The sequence below is a fragment of the Artibeus jamaicensis genome, unplaced genomic scaffold (assembly GCF_021234435.1).
Source record: "Artibeus jamaicensis isolate MK-2021 breed Jamaican fruit bat unplaced genomic scaffold, CSHL_Jam_final scaffold_1019, whole genome shotgun sequence".
Classification (NCBI taxonomy): domain Eukaryota; kingdom Metazoa; phylum Chordata; class Mammalia; order Chiroptera; family Phyllostomidae; genus Artibeus; species Artibeus jamaicensis.
The window spans coordinates 21984271-22005776 of NW_026522025.1; the positions used below are offsets into that span (position 1 = coordinate 21984271).

The following is a 21506-nucleotide window of genomic DNA, read 5'->3' on the forward strand; positions in this document are numbered from 1 at the left end:
GGGAAGGAAGGGAGAAAGAGAGGGAGAGCATCATCAGTGTGTGGTTGCCTCTCACGTGGCCCCCACTGGGGACCTGGCCCGAAACCCAGGCATGTGCCCTGACTGGGGTTCGAACTGGCGGCTTTAGTTCTCAGCTCTCGCTCAATCCACTCAGCTACACCAGCCAGGGCCTTATTCCATTGTTTTAATTCTTGAATAGTTTTTTCTGAAATTTATGTCCTAATTATGAGAATATTTAATACTTTTATTTTTCTTTGTTATAGCTTGCTATTTTTTTCATGTCCCTTCCTCATGCAATTGGTTGGCCCGAGGCTATGACAGAGTCTTTGTACCAGTTCATATAACAAAAGACAAAGCTCTGCCAGCTAATTTCTAACTTCTGTTAGGTTAGTAAATGCAGTGGCTTTTGTGTTTCACAGGATGGTATTTTTTAAGTGAACGTGGAACCCTCCGATGATTGCCAATTTTTTATTTTAACAAGTGAAGACATTTAAAAGTTAAACTAACAATATTATTTAATGAAAGAAAGGACATTTTAATTCAGAAAGAAGTCCTTTACATGAACATTAAGCAACAGACTCATTACATTCTCATTTCTCTGGAGAAGACTGAAGAACTTCAAAGATCATCACGGGGCAACCTCCTGAATCAAAAGTTGGCCAAATTTTTAATTTTTAATAGATATTTCCTTCTAGACTTAAAAACTATTTTAAGTATTTTCATAAGTTTTATAAACTCTTATGTATTACAATGCATGAATTTCATATAATCCAACAGTATGTAATCCGTGGCTTTTCAAAGCCATGCCAAATCTACAAACCATTAAAGTTGCCATTTCATTGTGTTTTTTTTAATACTAAGAACACTAAACAGAAAGCACTCTAAAGTATTGGTGTCTTCTTTGAATTGCTCTTTATATTCAAAATTTCATTTAAAACACAATACATTTCCACCTGACTGAGATATACCAGGGGTTATATTTAAAACCTATGACTTTATCATTAATAACCTAATGTGACAAAGTAGGCTTACAGTCTCTTTACTTAATACCAATATAAACATCTTCACTCTCTTTTTTTTTTTTAAAAAAAAGCCCAGTGAACTCTGAACTTTTTATTGGCCTCCTGCCCTGCCATGGGGTGCCCCACTTCTGTTGCCTTTAACGACTCAAAACTTTGGTGTCATTGACCTCAGACCCCACTCTGCCATCCACAGTCCTGCGGGTCGTGGTCTTTTGGATGGTTTGTAAGGAGGGGCTCTTGTCCAGGGCATTGACATGATTGAAGTCCTCCCCTTCTTCCAGTAGGCTGCGGTAAGTGGCAATCTCAGCCTCTAGCTTGACCTTGATGTTCAGCAGGGCCTCATACTCCTGGGCCTGGCACTGCCCCTCTGCCCAGGTCTGGACTGACTCTGACTCCAGGTGCAGCAGCATCCCATTGAGCTGTCACATCTGCATGGCATAGCGCATCTCCATCTCCTTCAAGCTATTCTCCAAGCTGACTTCAGATTCCTCATTGAACCCACATCGGTCTCCAATGGCTCGACCATAGGTCTTAGCTCCGTGAGTCCTATACATCTCAGCAGTGCTTATCTCAGCAGTCTGTGGAGTGACACTGTGGTGCTCTTCTCAGTCTGCTGGGATAAGTACTTGTCAAGCTCCTCTCCATTCTCCCAAGCCAGCTTATCATCCTGGGCCCTGAGGTCCTCCATGATCTTGCTGAAGTCCTGAGATTTGGGGCATCCAACTCTACAGTCAGCCTAAAGTTGGCAATCATAGATATTTACTTCCTCTTCATGGGTCTTCTTCAGGAAGAGAAGCTCCTCCTTGAGAACCTCGGTCTCGGTCTCTAGTTCCAGCCAAATGATATTGGTGTCATCAGGCATCTTTCTGAGCCCATTCATGTAACTCTCCAATGACTGACACATGTCCAGCTCCCTGTCATACTCGACTCTGAAGTCATCAGCAGGAAGACAGGCTTGGCAATCTGCTGAATAATGCAGGCATTGTCCACAGAATTTGCAAAGATTTGAGCCCTCAGGTCTTCAATGGTCTTAAAATAATGTCCTCAGTCTCTGACCTGAGGTCCCTTCTCCTCTAGATGTTCCTGAGTTTTGATCTCCAGTCTTCAATTATCAGCCTCCAGGCTTCTCACCTGCTCCAGGTAGGAGGCCAGGCAGCCATTCATGCATTGCATACCCTCCTTCTCACTCTGGATGCTCCCTGTGTTTGCCAGACCCCAGCTATCCCTGCAGCCAGGTCCCTGGATCCCCAGCTGCCATGCACACTGGTGGAGTGGGACACCAAGACCTGGGAACCAGAGGCCTCGGCCCCTGCACAGATTCTGCTCACGCCCCTGGCCTTTAGACCCAGTAGCTGGGTGACTGCACAGACCCCAGGGTCCAGTAGCTCGTGGAGAAGCTGGAGCATGTGTTGAAGCTCATGTTGTTCAGGGAGGAAGGTGACAAGCTGAGACTCAGGTTGAAGTTGCAGTCCACCCTTTCTTAATTCTATATTTAATTCCTCTTGGAAAATATACTTCCTATACACACACACAGATAAAAATGGGTTAGGAATTTTTTTTAATTCCGATGAGGTTCTTTGCTTAATAAAAGTTGCATTCCTAGACGTACTTTAAGCACACCTGTTTAGGATTTTCTGTTACTGCACAGACAAGAAAACACTGTATAGAATTCATAAACTCTAACTTGATCTTCGCCTTTCATTGCATAATAAATAATCAGTGTAAGATTTACAAGGAAGTTTTATGTGGGCAAAAGTAAGTTTACATTTGTGAGTGTGCAAAACAGTTTATTCTTGTATTATTTATTAATTGTTGAATTATTTATTTGTATTAACTATAAACCTACTTTTGCCCACCCCTGTAGTAAAACAAAAGACATTATTCTGATAGCTGTTGGATCTAAAATGTGTAACATTTGACTTTCAAAGCAAGTAAATCAGCAGAGCTCCAAATAGGGAACTCAACCAACAAAGGATCACGAAGTTAAAAAGTCTCTGTTAATCAATGACAAATTTAGTACTTGTTGTTACAATTACAAAGATAATAGTTCCTTTATGTCAGTGCCTTTGGTTTTGCAGCTGTAAAATAGCTTTGAAATTCAGCATTTCAAGGAATAGAAATTAATAGGAGGTCATTTCTACCAGAGAAATTTTAGGGGCCCATCCTCTCTAATCATCATTAAAAACTAAATCCGTAAGAGAAGAGGCACTTTACTGATTGTCAAGTGGAAGCTATTATTCATTTGATGAAGCTCTTGGCACTGTGCCATTGATTCTGCACTAGAGCCTGCTGCTTGTTCCCTTCATCTCCTGCAATCAGGGCTGTTTCTGCCTGCCAGGAGCTATTTATAGAGCCGGGGGGAGAGGGGGGGCAAAGCTGATATGTTCTCCTTCTTGAAAAACAACTTTCAAACTTTTTAAGTACAGATCTGTTTTTCTTGTCACCAGACTGTCTACTTTTTCCATCAATGCAGAAAATAAGGAAGTTGATTTCAAGACAACTGCCCTTCCTAATAAAGACTGGATTTGGTGCGTTCACTACAAGTGCACTACATCTAACACCCCTGGGATTAATGGTCCTCAAAACCTCACACGCTGTCCCATGTCCATAGTGTAAACGATGTCACTGCCACACCTCTGTGTCCTTTCCAGTCTGTATCTTGAAAATTTCTGAAAACTCTCTCTGCTTTCTTATACTTACTGAAAGCAAATACATTCTAAAAAGTACACACACACAAAAGAAAACAAAATAAAAACCTCAAAGTGTAAGTGTAGGAAAGGATTTGCAGGCTCCATTTTTGGGAAGTTGGCTCAAACTGTATGAACAGTTAGGTGTTGGTGAAACTCTTTGATCTCCCTACAACTGCAACATGAGTCAGAGTTTCAGATATTTTTCTAAAAATTGGTCATCCCAAGGAAACATATCTCTCTATTATTTAAATTCACCCACATGACATGGACATGGTATTTTCAAATCTATCTACAACTTTCATTGTCTTAAATTACAGTTGTGAACACATTTTAAAAAGTATTCAGAATCTTCATTTTTGGAAAAGTTTCAGACTTCATGTCAGCTTTAACAGTGAATGTACTGACATAAAAGGTTTTATGTCAAAACATCTACTTGAAACTTTTTATCCTTTAAAATATTAGAGGAAATAAAAGTAAAATCATAGCATTCATTTAAAATACTTATCATTAAGGATAACAATGGCAATACTTCTGATTGCTAAAGTTTAATGCAAAGGAATTGTATTGGTAAGAATATAAAATAACAAAACCAAAGCCTGAGCCTAAATAACACAAATGAAAATGTCAAAATCATGCATTTGTGAATGGCCTGATGTAGATTTCTTTTTGAGAACTTTAGTTAATGATCTTATCAAATGTTGTTTTAACAAAATGCAATTTTTTTAAAGTAGTCATCGAGAATTGCCAGTTAATATTTATTTACAAATAGAACATTGAAAACCCCCCTAATCACTTGAAAATACAATAGAGGGTCAGCCAAAGTAGTCACTTAGCAGATCGACTTCAGTTGACAGAGTGAGACAGACCAAGAACTTGCTTGTTTTGCTTTAACTTCATGGAAGACCTACAGTTCAGCACACCCTTGGACTGTGGACAGAGTCCAGGCTTGCCACGGGGACCAGAAAGGTATATTTACCAGTGAATGTACACTATCTTTCCTCTTCAAACCTACATGCCTGCCACCAATGTTCACCTAAAAGAGGCTAAGATTAAAGAAAATTCTCTGTTTTGGACAAAACCTATACAATATAAAATGAAATTAAGTATTATAGACCCAGGTCTTTCAGCAAGCCAAATAGGGTGATATGAAAATAAGTCCATTTGATCCTGAATTGCCCAAAATAACTCTGCATGGCCTGACCTTCTAGCTAATTTCCAGTTCCTTCTCCTCTTCACTTACAGTTTTCAAAAACCTCCTCTGTGTTTTTGTCTTCCATACAACAAAAACACTGAGGTATTTTTAGAACAGCATTTTGAAATCTCTGCCATTAATTCAACTGAATACCAGTGAGGCTCAGAACATTTGGGCTTGTGAAACCAAACCCCATCTTGAATACTGGATAATTCACTCAGCAAATAGTTATTGAGCACCTATGCCCAGCATTATTCTAGTTGTCAAGATACATCAAGGAACAAATCACTTGAAAACTTCCTATCTTCATTTAATTGACATTCCAATGAAGCTTCAGCTAAAATAAAACAAAGATTTAAAAAAAACAACCCTGCTTTCTCATGCATATAGTCCTATATTACTCACATTTGCACAACACTAAATTGAATAGCAAAAACTTCATAACAATTCAAATTTCTTGAGCACTGACCACATGCCAGGAACCACGTTAAACACTTTTTATACATTATCCTATTTAAATGACCCCTTTTAACCTTAATCTTCAAAAAATCTCCACAGTACAGATAAAGAAATGAATATTTGAAAAAGTTAAGTAACTCGCTATGGTTCTGCAAATGAAAAGTGGCGATTTTAACACAGATCTCTCTCATTTATAAAAACAGTTAATTTAGGCATGTCTTCAACTAAGCCCTTAGTAGCATTCATTCATTCATCCAGCATTTATTCAGCATACATTAAAAGAGTGCCTAATTTGCGCCAGGCACTGTTTGAAACACATGGGATACATTATTGAACCAAACAGGTAAATATCCCTTGCCCTTGAGGAACTTCAATATTAGTGGGAAGAGACAGACAGTAAAAATAATAGATAAGCACATACATAATATGTTAGAAGGTTGATACTAATTCACTGAAAAATATATAAAGTCTAACCTTTTTCTAGCAACTTGAATTCTCAAGTTAAAAGGAAAGACAACTTAAAAAAATTTTTTTAAAGGAGCTTAGGAAACCTATGACTTAAGCACCCCCGAGAAGACATGGCATCACAGAACTGAGCGTTAGGAAGAAGTGACTTCATATTGGGGAAACTGACACCTGTTTTCTACCACTGTGGGGAGGTGAACTTGCTTCGAATCTTTGTTATTTTGATCATGAAAGGCTTGCAAATAAAGGGCATAGCAGGGCATCAGTAATTGCCCATCTGGAGTACAGCAAACACACGTAAATCACTGGAAAATCACGTGTGGTTGGATGACATTTATCCCCTTTGGTTTCCACTGACTGGCATGCCAAACCCCAGACACCAAAATGACTACGGTTGGGGAATAAATGCCCATCATTAAGTTTCCAGTGGTTTAATAATTATCCCTCTTCCTGGGGACATGATTAAAACTCACACAACAGCAAAGCTCCAACAAACTAAGTTGCTGGGCGTCATAGGTGAAGAGAAAGTAAACAGAAAAAGAGAGGGGCGGGAAGAGAGTGAGAGTAACAAAAGAAATAAAAGAAATAAGAGAGAAGGCAAGACAACACACAAGGGAAACGATCTCTTTTGTGGTTGTTGTCAACCATCCTTTGGCCTAAGACCATAACCCGCAGGTATTAAACAAAGTAATTAAGCAGCAGTTTGAACGTGCACCTCATTTTCATCATTCCAGGGAATGGCCCACTGTTCTAGTGGGAGCAAAAAGTTTTCCTTTGGGGGGTAAGAATCAGGTAGATTTTTTTAGAAAGAAAATTGTAAATGTAGTCTCTTCCTGGAGTTCTAACTGGCTTTGGTAAATATTGCTTTATTAGGAGAGAAAAATAGACCTTTATTTTAATAGTATGGTAAGTGGTCCTAGAATTATAATTGAGCTAAACCTCAGTTAAAGTTCCTTGTAATGGTTGAAAAACACAGAACACCCTCATGTCCATGAAGTTTCCAGGCACAGCCTAAAGAAAAATGTCCAATTGTGACTAGAACAAAGAAAATTAATTGGCTAAAAGATGATGATCAGCCCCATTTGAGATGTTATACTAAGGATTACATATTAACTAATATCTGAAGTCAGTGCTCCTTAAGAGTGTTCCTGCTTAATTTTTTCTATTTATAAACTGAAAACATCCTAGCAGTTCAGCTGCAGAAACCATGCCTATATTCCTCACTATTGTATCTCTAATACCTAGCACAACATTTAACAAATAATAGCATCAATAAATATTGGACCAAAAAAGTGCAAGTGAATGAATTTATTACTATTGCTTTTCAATCTCACAAGAATATGGTAGCATTTTATATATAACAATTGGGATCCCTGAGTTAATTAGTTATTCTACGAAGTGCAAAATGACTCAAAATTTATATTTGCATGTTTCACTATTTGCTTCTATATACTATTTTACTTTATCTTATTAAGCAAAAATACCACATTACTCTCTAGCCAATGTATAATAGAAAGAAAAATATAACATATACTGAGAACTCAAAAAGATTGACATGTGCCACATATATTCATTTACATGTTCTCATTTATTTCTTAAGGCAATCTGATAACATGGACATTATTAATATCTTTTTAACAGAGAAGGAAGTTTAGGATTAGAGAGATTAACTAACTTGCCCAAGGTTAACAACCAGTAAGTAGATTCAAACCCAGTCCCTTCCAACTTCACAGCTCGGACTCTCTTTCTGCCACATCAAACTGCCAAAGGAAAACATATTAGACTGCAAAAGCAGCCATCTGTCAAGCTTGGAGCATGCCTGGTCCAGCATGTGTTTGTTGTCACTATGATAAACAACTCCAGCAAAGGAGAAAAGTGCCAATTAAGTCCAAACACCAAAATATCTTTTATTTAGACATTTTATTTTATAATACTATGCTAAGAAATTCTTCTTTCTAAGGGGTAATTTCATAACACATGTTTATTTCCTTCTAAGTTTTAGTTTGCCTTACCTCTAGTCAATCAGGAAAAAATGCTGCAAAGAAAGTCACAGATGGAAAGCAAAAAAAAAAAAACAGAAGAGAATGGGAAAGACCCTGAACAGCAACCTGATAAATCCACTGATGTCCACTAGGGAAGACACGAAAAGCAAATGTTTCTTGGTGAATACCAGCTTCCTGAAAGGGGGCAATTATGGTCTTCTCTTCCAGAAAGTTTCTTAGAAAAGCCGGTGTGACCTCTGCTGAAGACTCCTGTGAATAAGCTCTGGAAGACATTCATGGAAGCATAATCCTATGTGAAATTGTACAACCCTGTGGTGTACAACCCTGTGGTGCCAACCCTGTGGCAAGTAGATTGATGGTCAATTTGAGTCTTAGGGCAAAAGGCCCAACATTTGTAAGTGAAGTAAACATTGCTGATGTTTTAACCATTCGTGTCACCTGCACATGTATATTTCACACCCCACTGAATTGATAATTACAGAAATTCAAAAACAAGGACTTCTGTCAGTGTATGTCAGTGTGTGTCACTCTAGTAGAGAAAAAAATCCTCAGAAAAAATTGTGGCTTGTTTTTCAACTGGCCTAATATAGAAAGGTCCTTACAATAATATGTTGAGTTAGGAAATCATTCATCAATGTTAATGAAGAAAGATCGGTTCGATAAACTTATGGCAGCCTCAAATTTAAAGTATTCTGATTATCTGACCAAAGATTCAGCATGGGTACTGGTATCTCTGTAGGCAAGACCCTATAAAAAGCAGATATTAGGCCATAAGCAATCACCAGAATCAGAATCTACCAAAAATCAGCTTATATTTTCTTTTCATGTTACCAATCTGTACTATCCCTACATCTTCCTTACCTTAACAAAGAGTGTGCAACAAATGCTTCCTCTCTAAGAGATTATCAAAGCAGTTTGTATGCGAAGGAAAGTATTTAAGTGGTTTATTTCGAAGCATAGCTAAAGGTCCATGCAGCTCCCAAATAGATCATCGCTTCCCACACACTCGTTCTCTCAAACTAAGAAATTCGATGAAATAGTACTTCCTAGGACCAGGACATAATACACATTAATTGTCCATAAACATGGATGCCTTTTCTTTTAAGAGCAGAATTTGAGACAGAAATCAGGCTTATTTTAACCTGGGAAAGCAAACGATTTGGAACATCCATGGAAAAAAATCAGGTCACTGACTACCAATATGACAAACAATGATGCTCAAGGACTAAATGATAGAAATTGGGATTAAGAGTAAATTTTTCTAATATAAAAACATAATCTAGCTCATTTTACTTAAAAGATTGAATAATATATACAGAGCTCTCTACAATCCTTGAAAAAGAAGCCAGAAAGATACAGCAGATCATTATAGCTACATATCCTAATACCCAAACGAGTCTTGGCTGAAAGCCCCAGTAGTTCATTCATATCAGGAGACTACCGTTTGTGAGACAAAAACAACAGCCACAGCAAAAATCCTGTGTGCTAGTAAAGGAGCCAAAGAATAAAGTACACACTGCAAGGGCTCTGGTTCCAGGCCGAATTTGACCATGGCAGTATAGAAATCTGGTTCATGGGCATCTTTCAGACACTTAAAGGAGAAAGATTAATAAGTTATCTCCAAACTGTATCCCTAACATGTAGGGCATGAAAAGACTGCCACCTGTCTGAGCTTTGAGCTTCTGAGGCACTTCCACTGCATCAAAGCCTCAAGGGACAGGCTTTGAGGAAAGGCTGACAAGATCAAGGGACTTGCATATTTTAAATAAAACACAAAAATTACAACATAAAAAAGGATCAGAACTCCTCTGTATTCATGCACAAATCTGAGAGCCCTTAGTGGGTTAGACTTAAAGTTATACATCCTGATAAGGGTACTATCTTTAAAACAAAGTTTAAAGAGAAAATATATTTCATGGGTGGTTTAAAAATTAATAAAATATTCTTCAAGGTGCTTTAAGAGTCAGAGATTTTTTAAAAACTGTGAAGCCATATAAAGTTATCAACTTTCCTAGTTTTGTAAGAACATGAGTGGCTTTTTTCAGCTGCTGTCAAAGAACTTTTTCCATATTTATTTCTTCCTGGTGCTATCTATAACAATGGCCGTACCGAGAGCAATAACATCTTACATTTAAATTAAGTTTTAAAGGTTACAAAGGGATATTATATATGCTATCTTTTTTTACCTTTAGATAAAATCTGGCAAGAGTTATTTTTATCTCAATTTTAAAGCAACTAAGACAAAAAATATTTAGTGACTTGCTCAGTCTTACACAAAAGGTAAGCAAAGTAACTGAGTGTCAATCTCATGTCTTTGGGCTCCAGGTCCATGGCATTTACTGCCACCAACCCAGAGTCACCTACCAAACAATAATATAGACAACTGTTGTTTTCATTCAGTCCAGATTTCACGAGAAATGCATCCCATTTAGACCTGTTAAAATAGTTGGCCTTAGTATTAAGGTAAATTTATAGAATTTTCATCACTAATAGCATAGCAAAGATATAAACTACATTTCTTTTACATGTACCACACCAAGCAAATTGAATGGAGGCATCAATTGTTCCTGGATTAAACTACATGTGACCATCTTGCTAATTCTAGACTTTCATGTGTGACACTGAGTCTGAGCAAATTTCAGGATGTGTTGAGGCAATACACATGTAGTGTTATGAAAGCCTGCCGGAGCCACAGTCTCAGGAGCAGGGGGTTCCTTTGATCTTTATTGTTGTAAAGAAAATATTTGGTATTCAGACTGAGCAAGTAACCCAGTGAAAAACAGGAAGGCATTTGTACAATGACATGAAATTTTTCTTCTTCTATTCCACCAGTAGTAATAGAGTCTAACGAGAATCCTGGGACAAGAGAAAGTGCTTCAGAGGCAATTATTAGAGTGGTTCTTGTAACAGCAATAAAAATTGAGGTACAGAAACAAAACCAAAAGCAGCTCCTTTGCTCATAACTTACAACAGAAATCCTCCATAGTAGTGTATTTCAGTTAGACTTTGCTTGAGTAACAAACCATCCTTAAACTAAATGGTTTTTAAAAACACTTTATTACTTCTCACTATTCCACCCAGGTTTAGCTGGGTGGTTTTCTCCTGACCTTACCTCTGCTTATCAACATGCTATGCTCTTTCACGTAGTCATCAAAAGGAGCCTACAGTCAAGATGGGAAATAGACTTCATCTGTTCATGTGTGTGGACACAGGGAGACATAATTCTTCGGGGTCCAGTATTATAACCATTAGTCACACTAAGGTTTTTTATTCCAACTGTACATAGAACTATCTGGGATACTTTTGAAGATTTTTTTTACATTTATTTAATTTCTAGACAGAGAGGAAGGGAGGGAGAAAGAGAGGGAGAGAAAGTGTGGTTGCCTCTAGTTCACCCCCTACTGGGGACCTGGCCCACAACCCAGGTATGTGCCCTGACTGGGAATCAAACTTGTGACCCTGTGGTTCACAGGCCCGTACTCAATCCACTGAGCCACACCAGCCAAGGCCATCTGCGATACTTTTAAACAAATAATGATGACTGGGCTCACTCCTAGAGATTTTGATTTAAGTGGTCTGGGGTGTAACCCAGTCTTCAGCATTTTTTAAAAGTTCTCTGGATGACTAAAACTAAGTGATATTTAAGAACAACTACGTTATATCCTGTATAACTACCCCTCCCCTCTTTCGGTTTCCATCTGATATTTTTCTTTACTTTGAGCCTGTGTGTGCCCTTAAGCTGAAGTGAGTCTCTTGTAGTCATCCTCTAGCTGGGCCTTGTGTTATCCATTCAGCCACTCTGTACCTTTTGATTTGACAATATAGGCCATTTGCAGTTCAGATAATTATTGGTAGGTAAGAACTTACTAATGTCATCTTTAAACACCTTTTAAAACATCATCAATGCAGTTCCTTGTTTTTTCTTTCTCTCACTCCATTAATTTATAAATTGATGACTTTTCTCTAAAGGGATGTTTGGTTCCCTTCTCTTTGAATTTTGTGGATCTATTGTAAGTTTTTCTATTGTGGTTACCATGATGCTTAGCAAAAAAATCTAATAGATAATAACAGTTTATTTTAAGCTGATATAACTTAATTTTGATCACATACAAAACTCCATGCATTTCCTCTCATATTTTATGTTTTTGATATCATAACTTACCTCTTTACATTGTGGGTCCATTAACAACTTATTATAGCTATAATTATATCTGATACTTTTTCCCTTTAACCTTTATACTACAGTTAAAATAACTGTGTCAGTTATTTTAACTCTAGTATAACTTTAGTAGTAACTTTACTACTGACATACCACAGTAGTAAAGTATTCTGAATTTGACTATATACTTGACTAGTGTGTTCTGTATTTTAAATATTTTTATGTCACCAATATCATGATTTCATTTCAAGTTGAAGAGCTGCTTTCATCATTTCTTGAAAGGCATGTCTAGGGTTGAAAAACTTCCCAAATTTTTGTTTGCTTGAGAGTCTTCTTTCATTTCTTCATTTCTGAAGAACTATTTTGCCATATAAACTACTCTTGTTTGGAAGTTTTTTTCTTTCATCTTCTTAAATACATATATTATTCCCTTTCTCTTATCAGCCAAGGTTTCTGATGAGAAATCCACTGACAGCCTTATGGAGCTTCCCTTGTATAAAAGGATAATTTCCGCCCTGGCTGGTGTAGCTCAGTGGATTGAGTGTGGGCCTTTGAAGCAAAGGATCATGGTTCAATTCCCAGTCAGGGCACATGCCTGGGTTGCAGGCCAGTTCCCAGTGGGGGACACATGAGAGGCAACAGCACATTGATATTTCTCTCCCTCTCTCCTTCCCTTTCCCTCTCTGAAAATAAATAAATAAAATATTTTTTTTAAAAGGATAATTTCTTCTCCTGCTGCCTTTAACATTCTCTCCTTGGCCCTGATTTTTAGACAATTTTATTGTAATGTGTCCTGGAGAAGATAATTTTTGGTCGAAATTTTAGAGTGAGCTTCATGAACTTCAATGACACAATTGTAGTCATTGAAGTCACAATTGTAGTCTTTTCAATGTGTAAAGTCTCAGCCATTATTTCTTTAAATATTCTTTCTTCCCCTTCCTCCCACTTTTCTTTTTCCGGGATGCCAATAACACCTCAATTATTTTTTTCATTGGTATTATAAAATTCACACATGCTTTTTCCACTCATTTTCATTATTTTTAATGATTTTTTTTATTTTTGTGAATTTATTAAATCAGCTCTGACTGATTTCAAATAACTAGTCTTTAAGATCACTATTATTTCTTCTGTTTGGTAAAATCTGTTATTGAAGCTCTATTGAATTCTTGAGTTCAGTAATTGCATTTTTCAACACTAGAATCTCTGTTTGGAATTCATAATGGCTTCCATTTCCTATTTAACTCATTTTGTTCATGCATTGCTTTTCTAATTTAATTTACTTGTCTACCTGTGTTTTCTGAGTTTCTTACAGAAAAATATTCTGAATTACTTAACAGATAGTTCACAGATCTCTATTTCTTTAGTGTCTGTCATTGAAGCTTTATTAATTACCTTTGCTGGTTTCATGTATCTTGGATTATTCATGATCTTCTGGCCCAGAGTCTAGGGCAGTAGCTCTCTCCTGGTGTTGGGTCTTGCCAGGAGCCTAGGACTGCAGTAACCAGCCCAGTGTTGAGAAGGGTCAGGAGTCCACAGTACTTAGTTTGGCGTTTAGATCCATGGGGGTTGGCCTGGTGTTGTAGTGGGCTATGAGAGCTGCTTAGGGCCATCGGAGGTAGCCAGGTCTTGGTGTGGACTAAAGCTGCAGTCCACAGTGAAGTTAGGGATCACCTTACTCTTCCTCTCCAGAAGAAGGCTATCTTTTTTTTCACCCTGGGCTGCCCGGGCTTGGGGAAGGAATAATGGGGCAATGTGAACTGTCTTTTCTACCCTCTTCAAAGCATCTTTTCTTATTCTCTACTCAACTCAGGTGCTATTAACTCTCACCAAGAGTCCTTAGCTGTTGTTAAAGTATTTTTGTCAGAAATCATTGTTCAAATCTGTGTTCCTGGAACAGCATATGGGCTAGAAACTCCCATACCACCATATTGCTGACATCACTTTCAGGTATTAAATAGTTTGAGGAGAACTAAGACTCAGTTCTAGAGAAATTGGCTAGCCCTATTTGGTGTAGCTTGGTTGGTTGGGCATCATCCCACAAAGCAAAAGGTTGCTGGTTCAATCCCTAGTCAGGACACATGCCTGGGTTATGGGCCTTGTCCTCTGTCAAGGCAACTGATCAGTGTTTCGCTCATACATCAATGTTTTTCTCCCTCTCTTCCTTACTCTCTAAGAATAAATAAATAAAATATTTTTAAAAATAAAGAAATTGGCTAGCTGAAATACAATGAGGAGGTTAGGATCTCCAGCCTTTGGTATAGAATTCAAGGCCAGACTTCATATTTCATGAAAGAAGAAGTGAACAGAAAGTAACTAAGTACCAGAGCCTGAGTAGGGTCAGTTAAGCAGACTGGTCACGTGTGGTAAAGGTGATGGAGGGTTCTACAGCATAAGAAAGTGGCCTCTAACACATTAATCACTCTCTAGGTCCTTAGACAATTGTAGGAGGGCATTTTTCAGGTCCTATGAGGGATCTGGAGGTTGAAGGGGGAGAAGGAGAAACTGACTCTAAATCTCACTGGACTGATAAGCCTGAAAATGACATACATAATTATAGGCCATGAGAGGAATTAAGATAGGCAGGTTCTAACAAAAGTAGTATTTCTTCTAAGCTAAGTGCTACCTAAAAGACACACTACCTACAACTCAAATTCTTGTCTTCCAACGTTGTTTTATATCTGTTACTTTTGAAAGTTTTTCTTAACCAGCTCATCCCCCACGCTCCCACTGGAAGCTGAGTCCTTTGCTCTTTTACCACTTCATTCCCATGACATGTAGGCTGCAGAATTTGTTTGGGTTAAGACTGAGAGATGGATAAGAATATAGAGTCCAGAGAGAAACAGAGAAATTTGCCATCAGAATAAGATGGAAAGAAAAATAGCAAGTGGCCACAGGAGGATTAAATTATGGGACTCATGATACAGAAAGGTGACAGATACCTGAGGTGTAAGTGTATATCATAAGCTCTAAGGAGAATTTAGTAACTTTATTTGGGTAGAGTTATCAAGAAAAAAGATGTGAAAGTTAGCTGGATTTACAACAAAAAGCCTAATAAGAATCAAGAACTCTCACATACTATTTAGGAATGCATGATTATGTGGTTAGAGAAATCTTAAATTGCTACATGTCAGTCATGTGAAGTTTTGGATAGATATTTTCTGTGGGTAGGAAATTTAAGTTCAAGTTTAACTTATGAGAAAAAATTGGCCAGAACTCTTTACCCTGGAGCCAAGAGAGGAATTTCAGATATGCTAGTCAGTGATATGTTTGTGAGAAATATGAAGCTAAGGAATTTTAGCCTATCTTCATATACTAAAGGCATAGACAGAGGTTACCTTAAGCAAAAAGGTAATGTTTTGTGTTTTATAATCTCTCATGTTATGTATGTTTGTATCCTTACTCCCATTACCTTTATTCTCTAACCTGGAGACCCAGTCCCTTCATACTTGAGTCTAAATTGAATTCAGTAGAGGTATACATAGAGCCTCAACTTTTTCGTGTATACATTTCATTTAATCTCCACAATAACCTTCTTAGACAAATAAATTATTAGCCCATATTTTCAGATGACACAGTTAAGTTTCAAAGAAGTCAAGTAATATGTCTTCGTTCAGTACTGTGACTTGAATTTCAGTCTCTGATACAAAGTCCAGTGAGTTTCCCATTCAACAGTGCTAAAGACACAAAAATGATAACATATTGTTCCCACCATCACAAATTTTGTCTGTTTAAAACCAAAGACAAATTAAGCACTAGCTGATGTGGGTCAGCAGATTGAGTGCTGGCCTGCAAACCAAAGTCACTGGTTTGATTGCCAGCCAGAGCACATGCCTGGGCTGTGGGCCAGGCCCCCAGTAGGGGGCGCATGAGAGGCAACCACACATTTGATGTTTCTCTCCCTCTCTCCTTCCCTTCCTGTCTGTCTAAAAATAAACAAAAAAATCTTTTTAAAAAATGAAGACAGATTAAATAACAAAATATAGCAACATAGGCACTGCAAAACAGTATTTTAAAATGCTAACTAAATCATGCAGGCAATAAGCACCAAAGATTCAGGTTACTGGCTACTGAGAAACCATGGAAAGCTTCATGGAAGAGACAGTCATCGAAATGGCTGTAAAAGATTAAGAGAATTTGGACAGGAAAGGAAGCGTTCCTAGCATACTAAATTATATAAGTGGTAACAAGGAACCCCCGCCTGGTGTGGCTCAATTGGTTGGGTGCCACCTTGCAAAGTGAAAGGTTGTCAGTTCAATTCCCAGTCAGGGTACATGCCTGGGTTGCCGCTGGTTCAGTTCCCAGTTAGGGCATGTATGAGAGGCAACCGATCAAGGTTTCTCTCTCTCACACTGTTTCCTTTTTTCTTTCTCCTTCCCTTCCCCTCTCTGTATAAGTAAGTAAGTAAGTAAATAAATAAATAGTAACAAGGAGGTAAAAATGTGCGCGATGAGTTTAAGGGAAAGTTAGTAGAGTATTAATTTAATAGTTGCCATTTATTGGAAAGCAGCATGGCTCAGTGGTTAAGATCATGGCCTCTGAGGACAGACTCCCAGGGTTTGAGACATGATTCTCCTACTCATTAGCTGGTAACATGGTAAGTTCATCAATTTTCTCTTACCTTTGCTTCTCATCTGTAAAATTAGGATAATTATATTACCCATTTCAGAGGATTGTTATAAGAATTAAATGAGTTTACAAAATATTTAGAACAGTGTCCAAACACTATGTACATTGAGTCAACTAAATAAAGTACTATAAGTATTATAGATATACTGTGCTCCAGGCTCTGTATGAAGCACCTTATATTGTTTCATTTAATCCTCATCCTTCTATAAGACATGTATTATTATCTCCCTATTACTACTGAGAAGACCAAAACTGGGAGAGTTAAATTTTACAAGGTCACACAGCTGCTAATTTCAAAAGCTAGGCTGCAAATACAAATGCAAAGCCTGTGCTCTTCCCCATGAAGCTATTCTTTCTGAGCGCAGGAGGCAGAGGGGAAATAAAGAAAAGTAGGCTGAGGCCAAATTATAGAAGGTCTTAAAATCATCAGGCTAAAATAACAATAATATACAAGGGCAGATAAACAGAATTAAAATCCCCCCAAACAGAATTATCTTCTGGAGGGCAGGCCCCTTGTAGTATAGGCTTCCCCTGCTAGGTGAGTGTTCTAGGGACCCATCTGTATGAGTGTACCAGCTGGGGTTGTTGTGAGAGGCTGAGTTCAGATTTAGTGAAATTTTTTGAAGACTCTTTTAATGTGTTTGCCCATTTCACGATGGGTGATTTACAAGTGCACCTGCCCACACAACACTGAGTGTTCATCAGTTTTTGACCAAAACCGGTGTGACCTCCATGTCCCACCCACCCTATTCAACTGATCTTGCTCTGAGTGACTTTTTTGTTTGTTTGTTTCCCCAGGTGAAAAAGTCCTGAAAGGGAAATGTTTTGCTGATATGAAAGAGGTGAAACAAAAAATGGCAGAAGCACTAAAAGACTTCAAAACTGATGAGTTCAAAAATTATTTTGAGCAGTGGAAAAAACATCTTGATAGATGTATTGCATCAAATGGAGAGTACTTTAAAGGTGACAGAAGTTTAAACAAGTAAAAGTAAATATACAATTTTTCATAAATAAATTCCAAGTTTTGGGGGGTCTCCCCTATACTATAAACAGTGAGAAGCCACTGAAAGTTTCTGGGTAGTGATGTGTTTTAGAAAGTTGTATTCACCCACAGAATTTCAGATAGATTAGAAATCTCTGGGCCACAGGAGTATCAAGTAGACAAAAACATATCCCAGGTGATCTTGCAGAAAGCAGGCCAACTTTTTTTTGTCCTAGAAAACTTAGCCATAAAGATCCACCCACCTATGTAACTCCATTGGTCTCTAAACCATAATCAATAATAGCTTCAGCACTAGAAACCAAAACGAAAGTTGAGGCTTCTACTACCTGACTCCTAAAGTCACCCTAACCAAACATTGGTGTTATATTCCACTGCCTAAGCATAGGTGCAAACATGCATGTATATCCGTAGTCCCTTTGTGATCTACAACTGAGAGGCTTTTAACAACTAGAAAATGAATCACATGTATAATGCTTCTTGATTTAATAGCCCAGCTGATCCCCCCAGATGCTGTCCCCAACTGAAGACACACAACCAGAGCTGCTGCTACAATAACTACCTTCTTATCTAAGGGGGATATGTTCCAATATCCCCAGTGGATGCCTGAAATTTCAGATAGTACTGAGTCCTATAAATAGCATGTTTTTTCCTAAACCTACATAACTATGATAAAGTTTAATTTACAACTTAGATGCAGTAAAAGATTAACAACAATAAGTAATAGTACAACAGAACAATTGTAACAATATACTGTAATAAAATTTATGTGAATATTGTTTCTCAAAATATCTTATTATACTACACTTACCTTTTCACTGAAAAGAAGGATTTTATAGCTTCTTTTTGACATATTCGAATTGCCAGCATCACTACTTTTGCACTTTGGATCCATTATTAAGTAAAATGAGGGTTACTGGAACAGAAGCACTGTGATACCACAACAGTCCATCTGAGAGTGTAGAAAGCTACTACGTGACTGATTGGCAGGTGGTGTACACAGCATGCATGCAAAGGACAAAGGGAGTATTCCTGTTCTGGACAGGACAGAGCAGGACAGCATGAAATTTCATCCTCTCACTCAAAACAAATACAATGGAAAACTTTTGGACTGTTTATGTCCAGAATTTTCCATGCAATATTTGCGAACTGTGGTTGACTGTGAGTAACTGAAACCACGGAAAGGGAAACCGTGGATAAGGGGGGACCACAGTACGACGGATTAATGATCTGCAACCTCAGCAAGGCCTCTGACGCCGCCGGGCAGCTCTCACTAAGTATCTCTCCTGTCCCACTCAGTGGCTGTTTCAAACTCTCACCGCTCCTCAGCCTTCGACACCTCTTCCCCATCCTACCATCACCAACGACTCCTACTCCACTCATGCATGTTCAACGGATGACTTTTTTCTATATTTTGCTGAGAAAGTAAATTTGAATATATTCATGCAGAAATTTTGCAGCTCCTCACTTGCCACCATCAGGAATTTATCTGTAAACCTCTCTATTTTTAATGTCTTTCCCTCCTGGATCAGTAAAAGATTTTCCTTCCCTGTGCCCCCAAATTAATCTTTTCATCTGTACTCTGGACTCCATCCCAATTCTATGATATCACTCCACTGACCAATTTCTCTTATTTCTAAATTTTCAATATTCCTTTGTGTACTGTCTCTTTCACTTTAACACATTTCTTAAAACACTATTTAAATTTTTCTTTTAACCCAGGTTCTCCTCACAACAAACTCCCTATACTTCTTTTTTTCAATATCAAGCTACATAAAAGAATAGCCTTAAATTCCTTTAATTATTTCCTCTCTTCATTCATTCCTTTGATTTTTCCTTGGACCACATGTTCACAGAATGGGATTAATCATAACCCTTGGTTTATGACACTCACCATTGCCTCATGTATGGCCCACTTTTAATTATTTATTTAGTCAAACTACCTCTTCTCTCTCCTTCTCCATCCTTCCTCATACTTTCCCTTATGAGTTCTTCCTAAAGAGCTTTCCCTGAATAACTCTCATGACCTAAATTCTCATCTGACCAAGACACTAAGGATAATAAGCAAAAAGATAAAAATAACCCTGAAACACTGGTGTAATCTTGGAACCACCAAACTAATCCTGGATTTTAACTCTGGCCTTCTTGGAATATAAAACAAATAGCTTAGTATTTGGTTAAGTTCTTGTAGTGGGGTTTCCTAGGCTTGTACTTGAGCACAGTCCTTAAATGATCCGCTCCCAAACCTAGCTTCTTCAGTCAGGATTACACTTCCAAATTCTAATACACACCTCTAAGTACCTTGGAAACACCTCCATTTAGCACCTCAAACCCAACTTGCCCCAAACTGGACTCATAAATTCCTCCCAAAATGTGTACTTCCTTTTGTATCTCGGACAGCAATAAGTGTTGCTTCTGACTGTTCACATGTGCCACACAAAGCCCTCATTTAAAGCAGAAGCATGCACCCGCAGCCAGTCCCCTCCACAACTCGCTTCTGTCACGTGCGCTTGTACCACTGCCCCAGGTTGATTGTCACTGTGTCCAGCCCTCTGAGTCCCATCTCACATTTATCTCAAATCTCAAATGCATCCTCCCCTCATTCTTCCTCCTGCCAATGCCACTGCTTTACTTCAGGTCCTCCATACCTGGTCTTTGATAATAGCCTCCCACCTGGTTTACTTGCTTTCTAGTTTGAGCCTCTGCGACTCATTACTTAGCCACACTTCCACTGTAGGGGCTTTGCTTGGGCAGGAAACAACAACACAAAAATTCTCCTCCCATGAGCAGTCTACATAGTAAAACAGAACAAATATGAAGTGGTTGTTCCCTAAAGGATTAGGAGAGAAACAAAGAGGAAGAAAGGGACTAAATTCTACATCTGGTTGGATAAGGTGAAGATTAAGGATATGTGCAGGATAAGACGAGAATCAGTGTATTGAACTAATTCAGCAAAAACAGAAACTTTGGGCCAGAGGCCCTAGGTAATCCAACAATCCCCCTGCTGTTCCCTGATTTTTCAGTCAAATTCCTAGAGAGATGGGGAGGGACATAGTACTATTGCCATTTGTGGTTTGAACTTCAAGCTGATTTCTTTTCACTCTCAAATGCTCTTGTACCTCACCGCCTGCTGAAATACACCCAAATCTGATAATACCATTCTTCTTCTTAAACTTTTTCAATGATTGTGTATCACCAGCTAGAAAAATGTAAACATCTTAGGCAAGCCCTACGATCAGGCTACAGAAAACCACCCAGAGTTTACTGGGCCCAAGCACCCAGGTCGCACTCCAAAACACTGCCGTGCATTTGCATCTGTAGCCCCTGCTTGGCAGACCATTTTGTTCCTCCTTTTCCTCTTTACTGATGCAGTTCAAGCCTTCTCCAACCCGCAGTCATTAGACCTCCAGTATAAGTTCGCCTCAATTGGATTTCAGTATCGCTATACCTAAATTTCTGGTTGAAGAATTTCTAGGACGATATAGTAATAGTGAGCGATTAACTCAACAGCAGAACAAAGTACAACTATGTGTCCCCAGGAAAACTCTGTGCATCATACATAGAAAGTACCCCTTCTTCAAAGTCTGTTTAATATTTTTCTTTGCCACACTTACTGTGGACTTATTATTTGCCAGGCTCTGTAATAATGACCTTATGTCCAATTTTTAAATCCTCACCAAACCCTATGAACTTGGTACTATTACTGAAGTCCATTTTATAAATAAGAAAAGTGTACATAGAGAGGCTTAGTGACCTACCCATGTTCACACAGCTAGTGACTAAGCACCTATCAGGAATCCACATCTCTACTGATAAACATCTGTAAATGCTTTGAAGTAGAAATGGCTCCATGAGAAAATATACATGTAAGAAAAAGCTATCCTTATTCA

The 21506-nt window shown here is 38.2% G+C and overlaps 1 pseudogene; it reads right to left on the reverse strand.

Moving 5' to 3' along the window:
• Window positions 1-1159: 1159 nt before the first annotated feature.
• LOC119040015 (keratin, type I cytoskeletal 18-like) overlaps window positions 1160-21506 on the reverse strand; it is a 72763-nt pseudogene continuing 52416 nt past the window's right edge.